Source organism: Staurois parvus, unplaced genomic scaffold, assembly GCF_062004578.1.
Source record: "Staurois parvus isolate SC_StPar_1 unplaced genomic scaffold, SC_StPar_1.0 ptg000439l, whole genome shotgun sequence".
Classification (NCBI taxonomy): Eukaryota; Metazoa; Chordata; class Amphibia; order Anura; family Ranidae; genus Staurois; species Staurois parvus.
This window is the reverse complement of record NW_028318235.1, coordinates 4,759,270-4,781,400: the sequence shown is the minus strand read 5'-3', so window position 1 is coordinate 4,781,400 and position 22,131 is coordinate 4,759,270. Positions and strand designations below refer to the sequence as shown.

At 47.5% G+C, this 22,131-nt stretch overlaps 1 long non-coding RNA gene across 2 annotated transcripts; it reads left to right on the top strand.

Annotated features, from left to right (window-relative positions):
* The first annotated feature begins 13,901 nt into the window (after window positions 1-13,901).
* On the top strand, window positions 13,902-21,849 carry LOC149454048 (uncharacterized). 2 transcript variants are annotated; one of them, XR_016314384.1, is made up of 4 exons: window positions 13,902-13,991; window positions 20,921-20,994; window positions 21,120-21,259; window positions 21,436-21,849. It is a non-coding gene; the product is annotated as an uncharacterized LOC149454048 (long non-coding RNA). The 2 variants fall into 2 exon arrangements; XR_016314383.1 differs by lacking the exon at window positions 21,120-21,259.
* The last annotated feature ends 282 nt before the right edge of the window (window positions 21,850-22,131 follow it).

Sequence of the window (22,131 nt, the reverse complement as noted above, 5' to 3'; positions counted from 1 at the left end):
GGTTTATTAATATCAAAATAAGACAAGAGTCTATGCAAGTCCAACAGCGCACATCGTAGCCAAAGCCGGGATCAAGAGCCAGGAAGAATCATCGCCAGAGCCGGGATCAGGAGCCAGGAAGAATCGTCACCAGAGCCGGGATCAGGAGCCAGGAAGAATGGTCGCCAGAGCCAGGGTCAGAAGCCAGGAGGAGTCTTAGCCAAAGCCGAGTCGGTATCCAGGAAAGCAATGAGTAGCTAAACAGGAGCTTGCTGCTGTGCAAGAGACAGGACACGAATGCAATGGACAGCTACAAACAGCAGACTTATATGTGATAAGCCGCCACCTCCTGGGGGAGGAGCTGCAGAAAGCTGAAAGCATAAAGGATCCCACAATGCTTTGCAGACACCTAAGATGGATGCCAGCACATGGAGCAGCACAAGCCCTGAGGAAAGGTAGGACCTTGACAGTACCTCCTCCTCAAGGACCCTTCCCCCTCCGCGGCTCAACATAAGGCTTCTGGGGAAAGCGGGCGTAAAAAACGCGGAGGAGGGCAGGAGCATGAACATCTGCGAAAGGAACCCAGGAACGCTCCTCGGGACCATAACCACGCCAATGGACCAGGAACTGCACCTGACCGCGGACCAACCGAGAGTCCAGGATGCGGCTTACCTCATACTCCTCATGACCCTCAACCCGGATAGGACGAGGCCGAGGCGGAGAGGCAGTAAAGCGATTACAGACAAGAGGCTTCAACAGGGATACGTGGAAGACATTGGAGATACGCATCCCAGGAGGAAGAGCAAGGGCATAGGCAATCGGGTTCACCCTGCGAAGGATGCGGAAAGGACCAACAAAACGGGGAGCCAGTTTTGGTGCGGGCACCCAAAGATTGAGGTTACGAGTGGACAACCACACCCGATCTCCGACCTGGTATGAAGGAGCGGGCAACCGTCTACGATCAGCCTGGAGCTTCTGGCGCTGAGCTGAGTCCCTCAAGGACCTCTGGATCTGCCCCCACGAGGAACGCAGAGCAGCAAGATGGTTATCCAAATCCAGAATGTCCTGTGACGAGAACAACTTCGGCAATACAGCAGGTTGGAACCCATAGTTGGCCATGAAGGGAAACATCCCGGAGGAGGAGTTGACAGCCGAGTTCCTCGCAAACTCTGCCCATGGCAGTAGATCGACCCAATTGCCTTGATGGTCTGAGATATAGCAGTGTAGGAATTATTCCAGGGCCTGGTTGGAACGCTCCGCAGCCCCGTTGGAGTGCGGGTGGTAGGCCAAAGAGAAGGAGAGCTTGATACCCAACTGGGAGCAGAAGGCGCACCAGAACCTGGACACAAACTGACTCCTACGGTCCGAGACAATCACCTTACGTAACTCATGCAAGCAAAAGATCTCCCTGGCGAAAACTGTAGCCAGTTCTTGCGCAGTCGGCAATTTCTTGAACGGAACACAATGGCACATCTTGGAGAAATGATCAATGACCATAAGAATGACCGTATGGCCTTGAGACACAGGGAGATCTACAATAACATCCATGCCCAGGTGTGACCAGGGACGCTCCCCATTGGGAATGGGTTGCAGAAGGCCCAATGGAAGATGCCAAGGAGATTTATTCTGGGCACAGACAGAACATGCCGCTACATATGAGGCGATGTCAGAACGGAGAGATGGCCACCAGAATAAATGAGAAACGACCCATGACAACTGGTTCCTCCCTGGATGACTGGTAGTCTGGGAATTATGGTAGGTACGCAGCAAGCGGGTGCGCAATCCCTCAGGTACGAAACATCTACCAGCCGGTCTCTCAGAGGGAGCATCAGTTTGAACCGCCAAAATCTGCTCCCCAAGGGGAGAAGTCAGGCTGGTACGAATGGCAGCCAGGATCTGATCCGGAGGTATGACCGAGGTCGGCTCAGAGTCCTCCCTGGACAGCTCAGAGTATTGCCGCGACAAGGCATCTGCCCTGACATTCTTGGAGACAGGCAAATAGGAGACCACATAGTTAAAACACGACAAGAACAGAGCCCATCTCGCCTGATGGGGCGTCAACCTCTTAGCTTCCGAGAGATACGTCAGGTTCTTGTGGTCAGTGAGAATGAGGACCGGAACCGCAGAACCCTCGAGCAGGTGCCTGAATAATGGCCAACAACTCCCTGTCTCCAATCTGGTAGTTGCATTCTGCGGAGGAAAGCTTCCTAGAGTAGAACCCACAGGGAAGTAGGGGTCCATTCAGCGCTTTTTGGGATTCGCCAACTATTATCGGAATTTTATCAGGAACTCTCTCAGCCTCTCTCAGATCTGACCAAGAAGGGCAGTAATCCTCACGATTGGTCAGCCGAGGCCATCTTAGCTTTCGAAGCTCTGAAATCCGCCTTCGCTTCGGCTCCGATACTGTCTCATCCCAATCCTAGGTTGCCTTTTGTCCTCGAGGTTGATGCATCTGAGACGGGAGTAGGCGCCCTCCTGTCTCAGCGTCGGTCGCCCGATGGACCCCTACTCCCCTGTGGGTTCTACTCCAGGCCACTACAGAACCGCCAAAACCTTCTGAGGGTCCACTGAAAATCCCACAGCGGAAATGATGTAGCCCAAAAAGGCAACCTGGGATTGGTGGAATTCACACTTCTCGAGCTTACAGAAAAGCTCGTTCTCACGTAACCGTTGCAGCACCCGCTTAACATCCTGGATATGAGACTCCACAGACGCAGAGTAAACCAGGATGTCGTCCAAGTAAACCACCACACACTGCTGCAACAAGTCACGAAAGACCTCATTAATGAACTCCTGAAAGACCGCAGGCGCGTTACACAACCCAAAGGGCATAATCAGGGATTCATAGTGGCCGGTTCTGGTGTTGAACGCGGTCTTCCACTCATCGCCCTCCTTGATCCGTACAAGGTTGTACGCAGCCCTAAGGTCGAGTTTAGTAAAGACCGTTGCTCCCTTGAGGCGGTCGAACAACTCGGTAATCAACGGAATTGGGTGAGCATTCTTAATCGTGATTCGATTGAGACCCCTAAAATTAATACAAGGCCTCAATTCACCGCCCTTCTTTTTCACGAAGAAAAAGCCAGCTCCTGCTGGAGAAGTAGACTTGCGAATGTGCCCCCGGGAAAGCGCATCCGCAACGTACTCCTCCATGGCCTGATTCTCCACAACCGAAAGAGGATACACCCTGCCACGCGGAGGAGTGGCACCGGGTTGTAAGGTTATGGCACAATCGTATGGACGATGAGGAGGCAGAGCACCGGCGCGCACCTTGTCAAACACGTCCAGGTACTCCCCATAGTCAGTAGGCAACACAGAGTCCAAGGAGGCACACAACACCTTAACAGGTCTACGGATGCAACCGGCCCCACACTGTGGAGACCACGAGAGAATCTCGGCCGACCGCCAATCAAAGGTCGGATTGTGCTTCTGAAGCCAGGGATATCCCAAAACCACGGAGTAGTGCGGGGAAGAAATTACCTGGAAACAGGCCAACTCCCTGTGAACAGCCCCAATAGCTACTTCAACCAGCAGGGTCTTGTGGGTAACCTGCGGTGGTTGCAGGGGCCTGCCATCTATCGCCTGGAGGACCAATGGAGTAACTCGAGCCTGCAGAGGAATGGAGTACTGGGCAGCAAACAAACTGTTCATAAACAACCCTCCAGCACCAGAGTCTACCAACGCCTGGGCCGTCACCGAGCCTTCCGCCCAAGAGAGGACAACGGTGATTAGCGCTTTATCTTTGCGGGAAACCGGGGATGAGGAAACTCCACCCAAGATCTGGCCCCAACAGGATCTCAGGTGTGAGCGTTTCCCGGACAGACCGGACAGGACTGCCGAAAATGCCCACTGAGACCACAGTACAGGCAGCGACCCTCCCAACGCCGAGAGGCCCGCTCCCCCTCGGAAAGGCGAGCAAACCCCAGCTGCATGGGCTCACCGCCAGACAAACCATCCCCAGGAGGCGTGGGAGGAGAGGGAGGAACAGGTGGGACAGAAAATGTAGGCGCCAATCGGTTAGGAGGCCTCCGCAGACGCTCCTTAAGTGAAGGCCTCTCCCTGAGCCTGGTGTCAGTCAGGATTAGGAAGGAAATTAGTGCTTCGAGCTCCACAGGCAGTTCTTTGGCTGAAATCTCGTCCTTCAACTCATCTGAGAGACCATGAGAGAAAGCAGCCACCAGAGCCTCATTGTTCCAAGCCACCTCTGCCATCAGGGTACGAAATTCTATGGCGTACTCGGCAACGGTTCGTGAACCCTAATGCATGGACATGAACAACTTAGCAGCAGAGGCGGAGCGAGCAGGCACATCAAATATCAAAAATCACAGGGTTATTGTTCTCCCATAAGGGATTTGCCCAGGCCAAGACCTTGTCCGAGAGCAGCGATATTAGGAAGCCCCCCTTTGACCTCTCCGTAGGAAAAGCGTGGGGTATCAATTCAAAATATATGCCCACTTGCTTAAGGAAACCCCGACACTGACTCGGCTCACCCCCAAAGCGCTGTGGAAGAGGGGCTGAACCAGTCATACCTCTGGGCACTGCAGGTGCGGCAGCAGATGCGGAGGTAGGCGCAACAACCGGGGCAACAGCGGGAGCGACCACAGGAGTTACAACCGGCCTAATAGCACCAGGAGTAAGGTGCGCTGTGCGTGCAAGCAGCGTCTGCAACGCCTGAGCAAACTGATCCAACAAGAGATCCTGCTGATCAAGTCTGGCAACAAACATAGGGAGCGGGTGTGTACCTGCACCATCAGGATTCATGGCATTCGTGTAGTGTCAGTGAGCGAGGAGCCAGACACACAAGGAGGTGCAATTAAAGGTAGGTTTATTAATATCAAAATCAGACAAGAGTCCATGCAAGTCCAACAGCGCAAATCGTAGCCAAAGCCGGGATCAAGAGCCAGGAAGAATCGTCGCCAGAGCCGGGATCAGGAGCCAGGAAGAATCGTCACCAGAGCCGGGACCAGGAGCCAGGAAGAGTGGTTGCCAGAGCCGGGATCAGGAGCCAGGAAGAGTGGTCGCCAGAGCCGGGGTCAGAAGCCAGGAGGAGTCTTAGCCAAAGCCGAGTCGGTATCCAGGAAAGCAATGAGTAGCTAAACAGGAGCTTGCTGCTGTGCAAGAGACAGGACACGAATGCAATGGGCAGCTACAAACAGCAGACTTATATGTGATAAGCCGCCACCTCCTGGGGGAGGAGCCGCAGAGGGCTGAAAGCATAAAGGATCCCACAATGCTTTGCAGACACCTAAGATGGATGCCAGCACACGGAGCAGCACAAGCCCTGAGGAAAGGTAGGACCTTGACAATTTCCCCCAAAAGAAACAATGTTTACTTTTAGTTTCTTAAAAGAAACAGTTTCCTGTAACTCCGGGGAAAGTGACAGCTAATCTTGTGAGCTATAGTGAAGAAAAAAAAAGCTGGCATGTGCATTTAAAAATCAGCACAAACACACACCTCGTATTGCAAAAAAAATTTGTAAAGTATTTGTAAACCGAGACATTATTTTCAATGAATTTTCATTTGTAAACTGAAAATTATGTTAACCGAGGCATTCGTAAACCAAGGTACACCTGTATTAGTATTACAATCCTTTGTATTGGGATACATAGAACCAACATACATCTGAATTGGCAACATAGCACAACATTTGTGTCACATTTGAGATATCTGGCTAGTTACACTGACCTTGTCCAGGGACTTAGGGTTGATTCACACCACAGAAACACAGGCTGGATGGTTGTCACAGCACAGTGGATAAGTGGTTAGCACTGCTGCCTCATAGCACTAGGGTTATCGGTTTGAATCCCAACTACGACACTGAAGTTGCATGTTCTCCCTGAACGGCTGCCCTCACATAGACGTGCTGGCAGCATCTTTGCTTTCTGTCTAAATGATCCATAGAACGTGAATTAGAATGAGACCTTGTCTGTGTTCAAGCACCTTCAAAGCTGCACCTTATGTGAATGTCAATCGATGGGGTGAGATAAGGGCCTGGACTAATGATTGATTTGATATTGCTGGTTTGCACTCAGCCCTTTTGGGATCTCTCTGTCAAGCCAAGACCTGAGAGAGAGAGAAGAGCAAGAGAGCGAGAGAGAAAAGGATTTGGAGGGGAATCCCCACGCCAAAATTTAATAAAATAATGGCATGGGGTCCCACCCAAAATCCATAACAGACCCTTATCCAAGCATGCAGATAGCGCATGCCTTTAAAGATTTATTTCCTTTGTTGAATTGCCTGCTTGGTTCACACTAGAAGAAATTTAAAATTGCGCTTTTGGTTGGCAATTTCACTGTGTTTTCTTTAGATTTCCCAACGAGTTATTGTGTTTTCAATTGTGTTTTGCATTGCGATTTCTATTGTAGTCTATATTTGAAATCGCTAGAAAAAGCTGAAAAAGTTAGACAAGAACTACTTTTGAAATTGTGCTGCAGCAAATCACGTATGTTAAGACATTCACATTCATTAGATCCGATATCAGGTACTATTTCAATTCCCAAATCGCACCTGAAATTGTGGCAGGGCTGGTTCACCTGGGATGTGACTTGGCATGCGATTTGCATGCCCTGCGGCTTGCAAATTGCATGCCAAATTGCACCCGATGTGACCGGGGGCTAACACTCCAGTCACATCTAATCAGATTTGGAAATGGGCAACTTACAGTGAAGTCGCACAATTTCAAAATCGGATTGGATGTGAAAGGAGCCTATAGCGGTTGTGACTTGGCCTACAATTTGCAAGTCGTCTGGCATGCAAATTGCATGCCAAATCGCACCCGATGGGACTGGGGGCAACCCCAGTCACATTAAAGAAGATTTTGAAGTGGTGCAACGTACAGTGAAGTTGCACAATTTCAACATTGGATTTGATGTGAATGGAGCCTATAGCGGACAATAGGTTGTGATTTGGTCTACGATTTGCAAATCGCCTGGCGTGCAGATCGCACCTGATGTGACTGGTGGCCACTCTGGTCACATCAAGGCGGTTTTTGAAATCTTGCTACTTACACCACGGTCACATCAAGCCCACCTTTTAAAGCATGTGACTTACAGTGAAGTCGCATGATTTCAAAGTTGGGGGACATGCCGATTTCAAGTGCAATTTGCAAGACATCTGACATAGATCTCTCTGCAAATCGCACGAAAAGTAGTGTATTCACTACTTTATAAATCGTTGGGGCTCCAACCAAGTTTGAACCACACCGATATGACCGCTCTAATAGCGGTCACATCGAGTGCGACTTGGCATGCGATTTGCATGACATTCGACTTGCAAATCGTATGCCAAGTCGCACCCTAGTGTCCGCTATTAGAGCGGTCACATGGCTGCGTTTCTGACACTGATTTCTAAAGTAGTACATGTACTACTGTGGCGATTTGCATACTGTGGCTATTTGCATAGACATCGGTTTCAGATGTGTTCCAAATTGCAAGGAAACCAGCAACTTTACTGATTTCCAAATCGGCTTTGATGTGACCGGGGTGTAAGGTCTTTTTATTTCCTGAGTGTTTTTCTGATGTATGGGAAATCTCGCATACTAGCAAAAGTGAATTGACATTTTCAGTATTCCATGCGAGATGTGGTCATGTGACTGCCTTAACGCATGCTATAAGCTTGAGTGAATTGTGCCCATAGTGCCAATAAATGTTGCCATGGGGTTCCCCTTCACATCCCTGTTCAATTTTCTGTTGTATGCTGCATAGGTACACTTCACTGTTGCTATCTTTCTGACTCTGATTTGTGGGGCCTGTATACCAAGGGTTAACGCAGGTGGGAAGAGGATTGGTGCTGGCTAATCAGGTGCGATCACTTTCTCTGACCAAATGAATGACAGTGGTGGGTGTGGCCTTCATTGTGCATGGGGCCTTGTTTGGCGTGCTCCAAATCCAACCTATGTTATATAAAGACCTGCAGTAGTGGGTGGTTTGGCCTAGTAATAGGCCGGGTTATTTTCAGCAAGTCCTTGCCTGTCAGGGAATGGGAAGATCGCTGCGGCGATCGAATCCGCACATGCGTAGAGTCCTGACAAAACGTACAAGCAGGCGGGCACTAGGACCCAGACGCACCTGTCACCAATGACGGCACCAGGCAAGCATTAGGACCCAGGAGCGCCTGTCAGGAGTTGGGCTGGCTATTTAAACCCAGCTCTTGCAATGCTCAAGTGCCGTATGGTCTTTCCTGTGTTCCTGTGAGTTTACTTTGCTGCTGACCCTGCCTGATCCTGATCTGCTGACTTCTCCTGCTCTGACCCCTGGCTTGCCTGACCATTCTCCTGCCTGCTCCTGCACTTTTGATCTCCTGTTGCCAAACCCGGACCGTGACCCGTTTATTCTTCTGCCTGCTGTTTTGTACCGACCTGCTCCGCTGTTACCGACCTGGCCTGTCTGACCTCGCTTACTCTACCTCCTCACATCAGACTCTCACCTGCTGCGTACCACCGACAGGTGCCTCTTCCACAGCTGGTTGCACCCAGGGGTCGCGACCTGGTCTCGGCTTGCTCCAAATCCATCCCCACCATCAGGGGCTCTGGTGAACAAGCAGGTCGGAACTTAGATTCCACATCCTGGGGAATTCTGGTCTGTGGGCTGCTAGAGGCTACCACCGGCTGGTCCCTAACAGAACCATACGGCCATGACGGAGTCTGGAGGAGGACCCTCTCCCTGGGAAGAGATGTGCCACCATCTGTCCACGCTTACCCAAGCTGTCAAGATGCTGGAAGAGGGTTATAAACACTTGGAGGGACGCGTCCAGGCCCTAGTCGCTCCTACTGTTACGGTGTCAGACCCGGTCGGTTCACCCCCTACGAGTAGCCCTGCGGGACCCTCCGCTGGAGCAGTGTGCTTTATTTCCCCGCCAGAGCCTCGAGTCCCAATGCCTGAGCGTTTCCATGGAGATCGAGGGAAGTTTCGGGCCTTCCTGAATTCCTGCCAGCTCTACTTCGACCTCCAACCTCGACCGTTTGCATCCGAATCTGTGAAGGTGGGATTCGTGATATCCTTGCTGCAGGGTGAACCCCAGGCCTGAGCACATAGTTTATTGGAGGCTCGCCATCCGCATGTGAACTCTGTGGCAGAATTTTTCAAGGCAATGGCACAATTATATGACGATCCTCAGCGAGCTGCTTCAGCCGAAGCAGCCCTACATGCAGCAGGGACGCCGGGCAGCAGAGGATTATGCCTCAGAATTCAGGCGTTGGTCTGGAAATACACAATGGAATGATGCAGCACTGCACCATCAGTTCTGATTATCCGAGCCCCTAAAGGATGAATTGGCCAGGGTAGGTGTGCCTGATTCTTTGGAGAAATTAATCACCCTGGCAATTCAGATTGATCGTAGGTTACGGGAACGAAGGCAGGAAAGGTCTGGTCAAGGGTCAAGGCCTACATGGATGTTACCACGGGTCCCAATCCCATCACATCCTGCAGTCAGCAATCGGAGTCCTGAACCTGCGGACGGAACAGAGCCTATGCAACTTGGGTTAATGCGGCCATCTCTCACGGCTGAGGAACGCCACAGACGCAGAGTGAATAATCTATGTCTATACTGCGGAGCAGCGGGTCACATGGTGCGTTCCTGTCCTGAGAAGCTCTGTAAGTACTCTACCATTTTTTCTATGTCTCCAACCTGTGTAGATGATCCTACTCATGTAGTCGTGCCCATTTCGTTCCAGCTCCCAGGAAGAACTGTGCAGGTAATGGCTATTATTGATTCTGGGGCCTGCAGTTGCTTTGTGGACCTTAACTTTGCAGCTCAGCAACGAATTCCATTATTGTCCAAAGAACGAGGGTTGAATATTTTTCTGGCTGATGGTTCACAAATTAAATCAGGGTTGGTAGATCGAGAGACCCCTCCTTTGTGCACCACAGTAGCAGGCCACCACCAGGAACTCCTCCGCTTGGACGCTATTGCGTCCCCTCTATTTCCAGTGATTTTGGGGCTCCCATGGTTACGGGCTCATGATCCCCAAATTAACTGGAAGACTGGATCTGTTCAATTTCACTCACTATACTGCCAGGAGCACTGTCTCCTAAAGTCATCACCAGGGCCCCCAACCTTGTTGTGTGTGAATACAGATACAGATCTAGCACAGACTGTGCCCTCCGCATACCATCATTTCCTTGATGTGTTCAGCCCGCGAGGTGCAGAGATTCTCCCTCCACACCGGGCCTATGACTGCCCTATTGACCTGCTCCCGGGATCCGAGATTCCCTTCGGCCGAATCTTCCCGCTGTCTGAACGAGAGTTGGGCGCCCTAAAAGAATACATTGATGACAGTCTGCGGAAGGGATTTATTCGCCCTTCCACTTCACCAGCCGGGGCGGGAATCTTTTTTGTAGAGAAGATGGACCAGTCCCTGAGGCCCTGCGTAGACTATAGGGACCTGAATAAGATCACCGTGAAGAACCAGTACCCCCTTCCCTTAGTCCCTGAATTATTTCAGAGACTAAAGACGGCCTCCATCTTTACCAAACTAGACCTCAGGGGAGCCTATAATCTAGTGCGCATTCGGGAAGGGGATGAGTGGAAGACCGCCTTCCGCACTCGCTTTGGGCACTTTGAGTACCTTGTTATGCCATTCGGTCTCTGTAATGCACCGGCTACATTCCAACACTTTGTGAATGACATTTTTAGGGACATCCTGGACATCTATGTGATTGTGTATCTGGGTGACATCCTGATTTTTTCCTCATCCCTGGAGACACATAGAGATCATGTCAGGAATGTACTGGAGCGGCTGCGCAAGCATGGGCTGTATGCTAAAGCTGAAAAATGCAGCTTTGAGCAGAGCAGCATTCCCTTTTTGGTGTTGATCATTTCAACCGATGGGGTTGCGATGGATCCCAAAAAAATATCTGCAGTTTTAGAATGGCCAGTCCCCACGGATAAAAAGGGGGTCCAGCGATTTATTGGCTTTGCCAATTTTTACAGGAAATTTCTTAAAAATTTCTCGGGCCTGGTAACTCCCATCACTCAGCTTACTAAGGTGGGGGTGCGTTTCCGATGGACACCTGAGGCACAGACCGCCTTTGAAGCCTTGAAAAAACTATTCACGACAGCCCTTATTTTGAGTCATCCCGATTCTTCATTACCTTACATTCTGGAAGTAGATGCTTCGGAAAATGCGGTAGGAGCTATTCTGTCGCAAAGAATAGGAGTGAAGGAGCTGATGCACCCAGTGGCTTTCTTTTCCAGAAAACTCTCCCCATCAGAAAAGAATTATGATATTGGGGATAGGGAGTTGTTAGCGATTAAGACAGCACTGGAGGAATGGAGATATCTATTGGAAGGGGCATTGCATCCCATCCTGGTCTGACCATAAAAATCTAGAATATCTGAGGACAGCAAAACGCCTGAGGCCACGTCAGGCCAGATGGGCATTGTTCTTCTCAAGGTTTACTCTGCACATCACGTATCGGCCCGGATCTAAAAATACTAAACCGGATGCTCTCTCCTGGATGTTTGAGGACCCTGGGGAGACAGCCAAACCTGATACTATTCTGCCGGCGAGTAGCTTTTTGCTACTTCAGTCCGAACTCCTAACTAGACTTCAAGCTGCTTCCACGGGGACTCCTAGGCCACCTGGAGTCTCATTGCAGAACAAGGAAGGTCTCTTGTGGAGGGGGGAGCAGATCCTGGTACCCGACGAGACGCGAGCTCTGGTCTTAGGCTATTGCCATGACCACCCGTTAGCAGGCCACTTTGGGGTACACAAGACATTGGACTTGCTCCAAAGCATGTTTTGGTGGCCAAGCATGGCCAAAGATTGCGAAATGTATGTCAAATCCTGTGCCATCTGCAGCAGGAACAAGCCCACCAGAGACAGGGCTTGGGGCTTGCTGCGACCACTGCCGGTGCCCGACAGACCTTGGAGTATGATCGCAATGGACTTTGTGGTGGAATTACCGCCATCACAAGACCATACTGCGATCTTTGTAGTGGTAGATCGGTTGTCCAAGATGGCTCACTTCCTTCCATTGAGAGGTACACCATCTGCTTCAGAAACGGCACAGGTATTTATCAGAGAGATCGTAAGGCTACATGGAGTGCCAAAAACATTGTATCTGATCGGGGTGTTCAGTTCACTTCAAGGTTTTGGAGGGCTTTGTGCGAAGGGTTGGAAATTGAACTTTCACTCTCCTCAGCATACCACCCGCAAACAAATGGTCAAACTGAGCGAACCAACCAAACACTAGAACAGTAGCTTAGGTGCTATACATCGTTCCTCCAGGACAACTGGCTGGCACTTTTACCCCTAGCGGAATTTGCATACAATAATGCTTGCCACTCTGCCACTAAGCAATCCCCGTTCTTAGCCAACTATGGCTTCCATCCCTCGTTCTTACCCGATTTGATCCCGGAAAAACTAGTCCCAGCAGCTCAAGAGACCCTGAATTTCTTTACAACCAATAACAAGTTATTACAAGAAACCATGGCAAAAGCCCAGGAGGACAGTAAAAGGATATTTGATAGAAAGAGAAGGGGGGAATTGGTTATACATCCAGGGGACCAGGTGTGGCTGGCCACTACCAATCTGAAACTGGCGTGCCCATCGAGAAAGTTGGCACCCAAATTTGTGGGTCCTTTCCGGGTAGAGCGTAAGGTTAATGAGGTAGCATATAAGCTGGCACTCCCCGAGTCCTTCAAAATCCATCCTGTGTTTCATGTGTCCCTACTGAAACCCACTGTAGCAGATCCTTTTACAGGTCGTAGATCTAGACCCCCAGAGGCCATAGACATCGATGGGGAAGAGGAATTCGAGGTGAAGGCTATTATTGACTGCAGGCGGAGGGGGGGGGGGCAATTACAGTATCTTATCAAGTGGAAAGGCTATGGGCCAGAGGAAAACTCTTGGGAACCTGGTTAAAATGTTCATGCCCCTCGGTTAATTCGGGAGTTCCTTCACAACCAGCCTCAAAGGAGAAACCGATTGGGCATCTGGAGGCTGCCCGTAAGGGGGGGGCAATGTCAGGGAATGGGAAGATCGCTGCGGCGATCGAATCCGCACATGCATAGGGTCCTGACAAAACGTACAGGCAGGCGGGCACTAGGACCCAGACGCGCCTGTCACCAATGACGGCACCAGGCAAGCATTAGGACCCAGGAGCGCCTGTCAGGAGTTGGGCTGGCTATTTAAACCCAGCTCTTGGAATGCTCAAGTGCCGTATGGTCTTTCTTGTGTTCCTGTGAGTTTACTTTGCTGCTGACCCTGCCTGATCCTGATCTGCTGACTTCTCCTGCTCTGACCCCTGGCTTGCCTGACCATTCTCCTGCCTGCTCCTGCACTTTTGATCTCCTGTTGCCAAACCCGGACCCATTTATTCTTCTGTCTGCTGTTTTGTACCGACCTGCTCCGCTGTTACTGACCCGGCCTGTCTGACCTCGCTTACTCTACCTCCTCACATCAGACTCTCACCTGCTGCGTACCACCGACAGGTGCCTCTTCCACAGCTGGTTGCACCCAGGGGTCGCGACCTGGTCTCGGCTTGCTCCAAGTCCATCCCCACCATCAGGGGCTCTGGTGAACAAGCAGGTCGGAACTTAGATTCCGCGCCCTGGGGAATTCTGGTCTGTGGGCCGCTAGAGGCTACCACCGGCTGGTCCCTAACATTGCCTGTGGTGGTTTGTTGGGTAGGAAGAAGAGATATTGTGCTGAATTGCCCCAGACCCCACTCAGGCTGTGTTTTGATGTGGGCTGTAAATGTATTGCATTTTTTTGTGTATTACTGTACAATGTTTGTGTGTTTCTTATTGTTCTGCCCATACTGTTGAAGATAAATGTATGTAATGTGTTGTAATGTAATATACTGCAATGTTATGTGATGTTGCTGCCATCTATTGGTCAGAGTTGTTATGCCTACTTATATCAGGATTTGTCAGGAAGTGGTAATTTTCACATAAGGGCAATAACCTCTAACCTGGAACTTCCTATCCTCCATTTCGTGACTGCTTCTGAAACTAGCACGTAGCATACAGTGGAGCTCCAAGCTATTCCTGGACTTATGGTGGAATTGTCCGTGAGTACACTCACTGATGGGATGAAGCTGTTGTATAATGTTTAATGTACTGACACATATGTTTTGTTTGTGCTTATGTTGTAGTTCTACAAAGTTATTCAGAACAAAGAATACATACAGATCTGATGTCTCATGTTTCTTGACTTCTGAATTATTATTAGACTGTCTGACTAGTGTTTTACAACAGTTCAATAACGCGAAGCAGAACAGTAAAAGGACACCCATGTGGCGGTCTGGAATAAACAGAGACGCCATTACTGCAGCATGAGTCTAAGATCAGGAACAAAGTACCAGGCTGATGACACACTACTGCCGACACAGCAAGGTAGGGACAATATCCCCAGTGCCCAGCAAGACGATGCACAGTCACATGTGTCCAGATCTTCACAATCTAGCAAGATGTCCTCAGCAAGTTCCTCAGCAGTTACAGCTCATGCCCGTGTCCAGCTGCAGTACACAGAAAAAGAAGCCATGATGATGCAGGAGATAGCAGCTAAGAAAGCTGCCACAGCAGAAAAAGAAGCCATGATGATGCAGGAGATAGCAGCTAAGAAAGCCATGATGAAAGCTGTCATAGCTCAAGAAGAGGTGGAATTAGAATCAAAATTGCTTATCCTGCAGCGACAGACTGCAGCTGCAGTTGCTGAAGCAGAGGCTGCTGCCTACATGGGAACAAGCCAGTCAGAAAGTGAAAAAGCATATAAAGACCCAAAGGTTCCAGAAAAACCTCTATCCTCTGCAGATCGTACAAATGAGTACGTCCAGAACCTTACTGATGTACATACAAAGGAACAGTCTCTTAAACCTTAAGCAAAGGAATTCAGGCCAAGATCTATAGACCCCCTGGGCAGGCCCAATCAACCACAAGAGGTCAGTGGCCACCAGCAAACCTGAAATAAAGCACCAGAATCCCCTAGGAACAAAAAACAAGTGTTTAAACCACCTCAACCTAAAGATTACATGTGCGAACAACAATGTGCAGTGGATGTCACCAAATATATCATCCGCAAAGAAATGGTCAGCTCAGGCTTTCAATTTGACGACTGTCCTGAAAACTATTGGGCATGGAAAGCTTCATTTCTGAATGCCACTAGAGGTCTGAACTTATCACCAGGAGAAATGCTTGATTTAATGATAAAATGGCTTGGTACCGAGTCAGCAGAGCATGCAAAGAGGATGAGAAGAGCAAACCTGTTCAACCCTGCAACAGGACTCAACATGACCTGGAAAAAACTAGAAGAAACGTATGGATCCCCAGAGGTAATTGAAGGAGCACTGTTGAAAAAACTTGAAGTGTTTCCTAAGGTGGGCTACAGAGACAACATGCGACTACAAGAACTGAGTGATCTTCTGCTAGAGATAGAATATGCCAAAGAGGATGGCTACTTGCCAGGGCTTTCATATCAAGATACGGCCAGAGGCACTAATCCCATAGTAGAGAAACTACCTTCAAATCTGCAAGACAAGTGGATGTCTGTGGGAGGTAAATTCAAAGAAGATTATGGAATCGCTTTTCCCCCTTTCTCTGTGTTTTCTAGGTTTGTCCGACAGCAAGCAAAAATCCGAAGTGATCCCAGTTTTGCCTTCACCACCAGCGGCAATCAATCGCAAAGACCTCACGGTAAGACCTCTGTATCCACACACAAAACAGTTGTACCTTCAGAAGTCACAGACTGTCAAAGCACCCATAAGGGACATACAATAGAAAACCCAGATAGACATTGGCCAATACACAAAAAACCACATCTACTAAAGAAATGCAAAGGCTTTAGAAGCAAACCTATTGCAGAGCGGATGTCCTTCCTTAAACAAAACGGCATCTGTTTTAAGTGCTGCAGATCTACTTACCACATTGCCAAAGACTGTAAAATACCAGTGGAATGTACAGAATGTGGCAGTGAGAGACATATTGCAGCTTTGCACCCTGGCCCTGCTCCTGTACCACTAGAGACTGTGGAACCCATGAAAGATCAGGGCAGGGAGCAACAAGAGATCCCACTCTCTTCAGTAATGTCGAATTGCACTGAAGTATGTGGACAAGGCAAGAGTGCACGATCATGCTCTAAAATCTGTTTAGTGTCTGTATATCTCACTGGCAAAAGAGAAAAGGCAGTGAAAATGTATGCAGTGCTGGATGAACAAAGCAACAGATCCCTTGCAAAGTCAGACTTCTTTGATGCCTTTAACCTTAAGGCAAGTGCAGTTCCATACACCCTAAGGACATGTGCAGGGACAATTGAAACCACAGGGAGAAGAGCTACTGGATTTACCATTGAATCCTTCAATCCTTCCTACCCTAATAGAGTGTGCATGATACCGGATGACAAAACAGAGATTCCCTCTCCAGAAGTAGCCCATCATCATCCCCACCTCCGCTCAATTGCTCACCTTATCCCAGCTGTTGAGCCAGATGTTTCTAGCCTTCTACTTCTTGGATGAGACATCCTTCAGATACACAAGGTGTGCCAGCAAATCAATGGACCTTACAATGCCCCCTATGCACAGAGACTGGACCTGGGGTGGGTCATTGTGGGAGAAGTTTGCCTGGGGACAGTGCACCAGCCTGACAACACTAGTACTTTGAAGACATCTGTGTTAACAAATGGACGCACATCTCTTCTCAGTCCCTGTCACAACAGCTTCGTTGTCAAGGAAAGCTTTGGCAGGTCAACACAACACTGGGACTCTTCTACACTATATGGCAAAGAAGAAGTCAATTCCGACATTGTCTGTCTCAGTCTAGGGATTACAGTGTTCCAGAAAACTAAAGATGATGATAAACAGGCCCTCTATATAGAGGATCAGACCTTCTTACAGATTATGGATAGAGAGGCCTACCAAGATGACAATCACAGTTGGGTGGCCCCTCTCCACTTTTGCACACCCAGACGTGTCTTGCCTTGTAACAGAGAGCACGCCATGAAGCGTTTGCATTCACTCAGCAAAACACTACAGAGAAAGCCAGAAGCGAAAAGAGATTTCACTGAATTCATTAAAAGGATGCTGGACAACGATCACGCTGAAGTTGCAGGACCAATTGAGACAGATAGGGAACCACTGGTATATACCCATGTTTGGTGTTTACCATCCACACAAACCTAACTAAGTCAGAATAGTTTTTGATTCCAGCGCAGAGTATGAAGGAGTTTCTTTAAACGACGTACTGTTAAGTGGCCCTGACAAAAACAATACTTTGCTAGGTGTCCTTATGCGCTTCAGAAAAGAACCCATTGCTTTCACAGCAGATGTGCAACAAATGTTTTATTGCTTTCTTGTCAGAGAAGACCATAGAGACTTTACGTTTTCTCTGGTATGATAACAATGACATAGACAAGGAAATTGTCGAGTACAGAATGAAAGTGCACGTATTTGGCAACAGGCCCTCTCCTGCTGTCGCTATATACAGCATGCAAAAGGCTGCCCAGAAAAATGCGGAGTTCTATGGACAAGAAGCCAAACACTTTGTATTGAGGCATTTCTATGTAGATGATGGACTCGCTTCTGCTAGCATGCCTGAAGATGCGATTTCCATCCTCAGTAAAGCAAAGCAAATGCTGGCAGAATCCAATCTGCGTCTTCATAAAGTCGCTTTCAACAGCCAAAGATTAATGGAAGCCTTCCCTGTAGCAGACAGAGCTAAGGACCTTAAAGATCTTTGCCTAGGTACAGACACCCTTCCTCTGCAGAGAAGCCTAGGCCTGACTCGGGATCTAGAAACAGATAGTTTTGTTTCCAGAGTTTCTTCAGAGGAAAAGCCCTTTACACGTAGAGGAATTCTATCCACCGTAAATAGCCTCTATGATCCCCTAGGGTTTGTGTCACCTGTGACAATAAAGGGTAAGGCCTTAGTTCGGGAACTGTCATCTGGGAAAAGTGAATGGGATGCATTGCTTCCAGAAGGGAGACTATGTGAGTGAGTTCAATGGACAGAATCCTTGCAAGCGTCAGAGCACCTAAAGATAGACAGATGCTATGTTCCCATATCTCTATCAACAGCTCGCAGGAAAGAACTGTACATTTTCTCAGATGCATCCACCATAGCAATAGGTGCAGTGGCTTACTTGAAAGTAATTGATGCAGAAAATGTGTGCCATGTTGGATTTGCTTATAGGAAAGTCCAAATTAAACCCTAAACCAGCCCACACGATTCCTCGTTTAGAGTTGTGTGCTGCTGTGCTTGCAGTCGAAATGTCTGAACTAATCACTTATGAACTAGACACTGACTTTGATGCTGTGAAATTCTTCACTGATAGCAAGACTGTCCTGGGGTACATTTGCAACACCACAAGGAGATTCTATCTGTATGTCTCCAACAGAGTGAATAGAATCCGGCAATCTACACACCCAGATCAGTGGTTCTATGTATCTACAGAGCAAAACCCTGCAGATTTTGCCACTAGACCTGCTCAAGCAGCATGCCTGCAGAACTCTATATGGTTCTCAGGCCCATCCTTTCTGTACCAACCACACTGTGAGGATATAGACACTGCTAATGTTTATCCACTCATAGAGCCCGAACCTGACCCTGAAATCAGATCAGAAATTACAAGTTTCAGTACCAAAGTTTCTGAAGCACGTCATTCACATTGCTTTGAGAGATTTTCTTGCTGGAAGATATTAGTTAAAACCCTAGCCAGACTCATCCACGTCGCTAAAACCTTCCGGAGGGAAACCAATAGCAATCAGGTCAGAAGTTGGGAAAGTTTCCATGAACAGGTCAATCTAGAAGAACTTTCTCAGGCAAAGTCTGTTATAATTTCTTCTGTTCAAAACAAACATTTCCAGAAGGAAATTGACTGCATCACAAAACAAAAGACATTCCCAAAACAAAGCCGTCTTAGGAAGCTCAGCCCCTTCGTAGACAAGAATGGGTTGTTGAGAGTGGGTGGACGTTTGTCTCTTGCCGAACTTCCAAAGGTTGAGAAAGGCTGGTATACCGTATATATACTCCGTTTTTGGTGGGATAATGGTTGAACTATGACATTATAGTTTTAGTCTCAGATTAGCTAGGATTCCATTTTCCTGTTTGTGTGTTTTTTCTGCATAGCAGTTGTTACATAGGTAGTGGCATAATAAATTATGCCAGACAGGGAGTGTTCTGCCCATACTGTTGAAGATAAATGTATGTAATGTGTTGTAATGTAATATACTGCAATGTTATGTGATGTTGCTGCCATCTATTGGTCAGAGTTATTATTATGCCTACTTATATCAGGATTTGTCAGGAAGTGGTAATTTTCACATAGAGGCAATAACCTCTAATCTGGAACTTCCTATCCTCCATTTCGTGACTGCTTCTGAAACTAGCAAGTAGCATACAGTGGAGCTCCAAGCTATTCCTGGACTTATGGTGGAATTGTTCGTGAGTACACTCACTGATGGGATGAAGCTGTTGTATAACGTTTAATGTACTGACACATATGTTTTGTTTGTGCTTATGTTGTAGTTTTACAAAGTTATTCAGAACAAAGAATACATACAGATCTGATGTCTCACGTTTCTTTACTTCTGAATTATTGTTAGACTGTCTGACTAGTGTTATACAACAGTTCAATAACGCGAAGCAGATTACTTATCTTTACATTGTAATCCTAACACATGTCAATTGCTCTGCTCTTCCAAATCTACACTTGGCTATAGTTTGCTTGCTTATTTAGACTGAAATGCAGTTCTAGGACAAACCTGATGAGAAATGTATGTGTGGGGGATTTGGGGAGGTGTTTGTTATTTCGGCACTTTCTTATGTATTTTTATATTGATATTTTGATCTGGAGTCTGTTTTGTGGATCGATATTCCTACTAAGTGATGGTGTGTGTTAATTTTCTGGCCCTGAAAATGTTGCTTGATTCATATTAACCGTTTCTTTCCTGCTGTAACGTGAAAGCACTGTTCATTAGAAGGTATAATCTTTTAGATTGTAAGCTCTTATGAGCAGGACCATTCTATTTTAGCAACATCAATCCTACTTTTTTTTCCCAGTAGGATATTAACTGTACCTATGTATTGCTGCTGTCCAAATAAATGTGGAATATGTATTTGATCAATAAATGTTTGGACTATGTATTTTTTGGGGGGTTATTTCATGTTCTAGTTCAATATACTAGCACCCCTAACACTTATTGTTTTCTACCTACAGGTGAAACTCAAACAAATTAGAATATCGTGCAAAAGTTCATTTATTTCAGTAAATTCCGACAGCCATCTTGGCGTTTGTGCGTCAAAGCAATTTTTCATGCGGCTCCATTGTGTATAGGACATTCGCGAATATGTTTGCAGCTCTATTGTGTATTTGGCATTAGCGAATATATGTATGATGAACATCCAGTAATGTACTTCTTTAGGCACAAGATGGCAGTAATGATAGAGGCCCTTGCCTTGCATTACACAGTGTGTTGACATTTCTCTCTCATGGAGCCTGGACTGGTCTATGCTGCTGGGGATGATACTGCCATATTGTGCCTAAAGAAGTACATTACTGGATGTCCATCATACCTGGTGGGGTATGCACCTCCGGAATGTGAGTTCATTCATTTATCATTTATTGCGCAATAAAAGTTTTTAAAGGATAAAGCACTATGTTGAGCTTTTGTTTATGAGGAATTATGGCTGACCCTTATCTGGAGGGGGCATCCTGGGAGATATTATTCAGCAAGTTGATCTTCAGAGTCCATATGTTTGGGACCAAAAGTGCAGTTAGACCAAAACTATAGGGCGGGCACATAGCAGTGCTTGCCAGTGTGTAGTCAACATGACAACAAGTTGTCCTGGCCACTCAAACATTACATGAATAAATGTTGTGGCTTTGGGCAAGAGAGTGGAGAGGGAGTAGACCAGCTGGCCAGTTTTGGCTATTGTCTGTGCCACCTGTAGATTTATGAAGAAAAAAGAACCTCTGCTATGTATCTAAATGTTTTTATTTTTCTTTCAGCCAATTAACATCTGGAGTACAAGGCAGAGGGAGACCCTGGGAAGCCTGTTGGGATTAGCTGTCTGGCGTCATAGGTGGGTTTTGAAAAGTGATCTTAACAATTGTTCCAAAATAAAATATTAAACATGTAAGACTTACCTGCTCTACATAGTAGTTTGCCACAGAGCAGCGAAGATCCTTCATTTTGTTGCTCCCCCAGCATTCCTTGGCCCCTCTCTCCTGTCCAGTGTCCCCAGAACAAGCACCCTTTTCTGTTGTGAGCCCAAGAAGACTCATTCATGAGCCACAGAGCCGAGAAAGCAAAGCTCATCAGGGAATCAGGATGGGACTCAACTTCAAGTAAGCATTAGTGTGCTTGGGGGAGGGGGGACCTTGTGCCTTTCCAAACACAGTAATTTTTCCAAGAATGTTTACTTCAACTCCTGAAATAGTAAAAAATTTAAAAGATAGCTAGCCTGCACTGAGAAGTGATTGTCATGATGAAATGTCAATGATTCTTTGCTCTCATTTTATAGGAGTGGTCCTACTGGCGAGTTCAGCTTGGAGAAAGCCACCTTCATGTCCTCCACTCGCCTTCATTTGTGGCCAGTGGATATTTTGTGGCACCAGGCAAGAATTGGCATCAAGGACCTGCATAAACACCCTGGCATGCCAGAGGTGATTTGGAAGCAGCACAGCAACTTGACCATCCCTTTCCTCTATGCTGCTTTTGGGGGTGCATAATTGCTTCTCATTCCTGAATGAACTTGCACCGAATATCAGAGTACCCATATTTTCCAGATATGTTTGAGGCGTATGCTGGCAAAGAGCAGACCCTGTTTTTGGTTTGCCCAAAAAGTGAGAGCTGGCAGGCATGTGTTTACGTCAGGCCATGTATTTGACTTTTATTTTGGTTTGTCGAATAAAGACAATTTTTTTGTTCCTTAAAACAGTGTCATATCCACTTGATTCAATATCCTAGACTTAAGATGGCCAGATAATATGCAATCTGATTGCTGAAAAGTCAATGCAATTTCCTCAACATGTAGCTAAAGTCTGTAATAGAAGGATCTACTAGAACAATGCTTTCATTTAGAGTGGACCAGGCCCATATAATACATAATGGAGGTTTGCTATGAAGGAACATTCACGCTTAGATACATGTGGTTTGGGTCAAAATATTTCCGTCCATTGCAACATATTGACTAATACAGTTCAACATAGATCAGGCA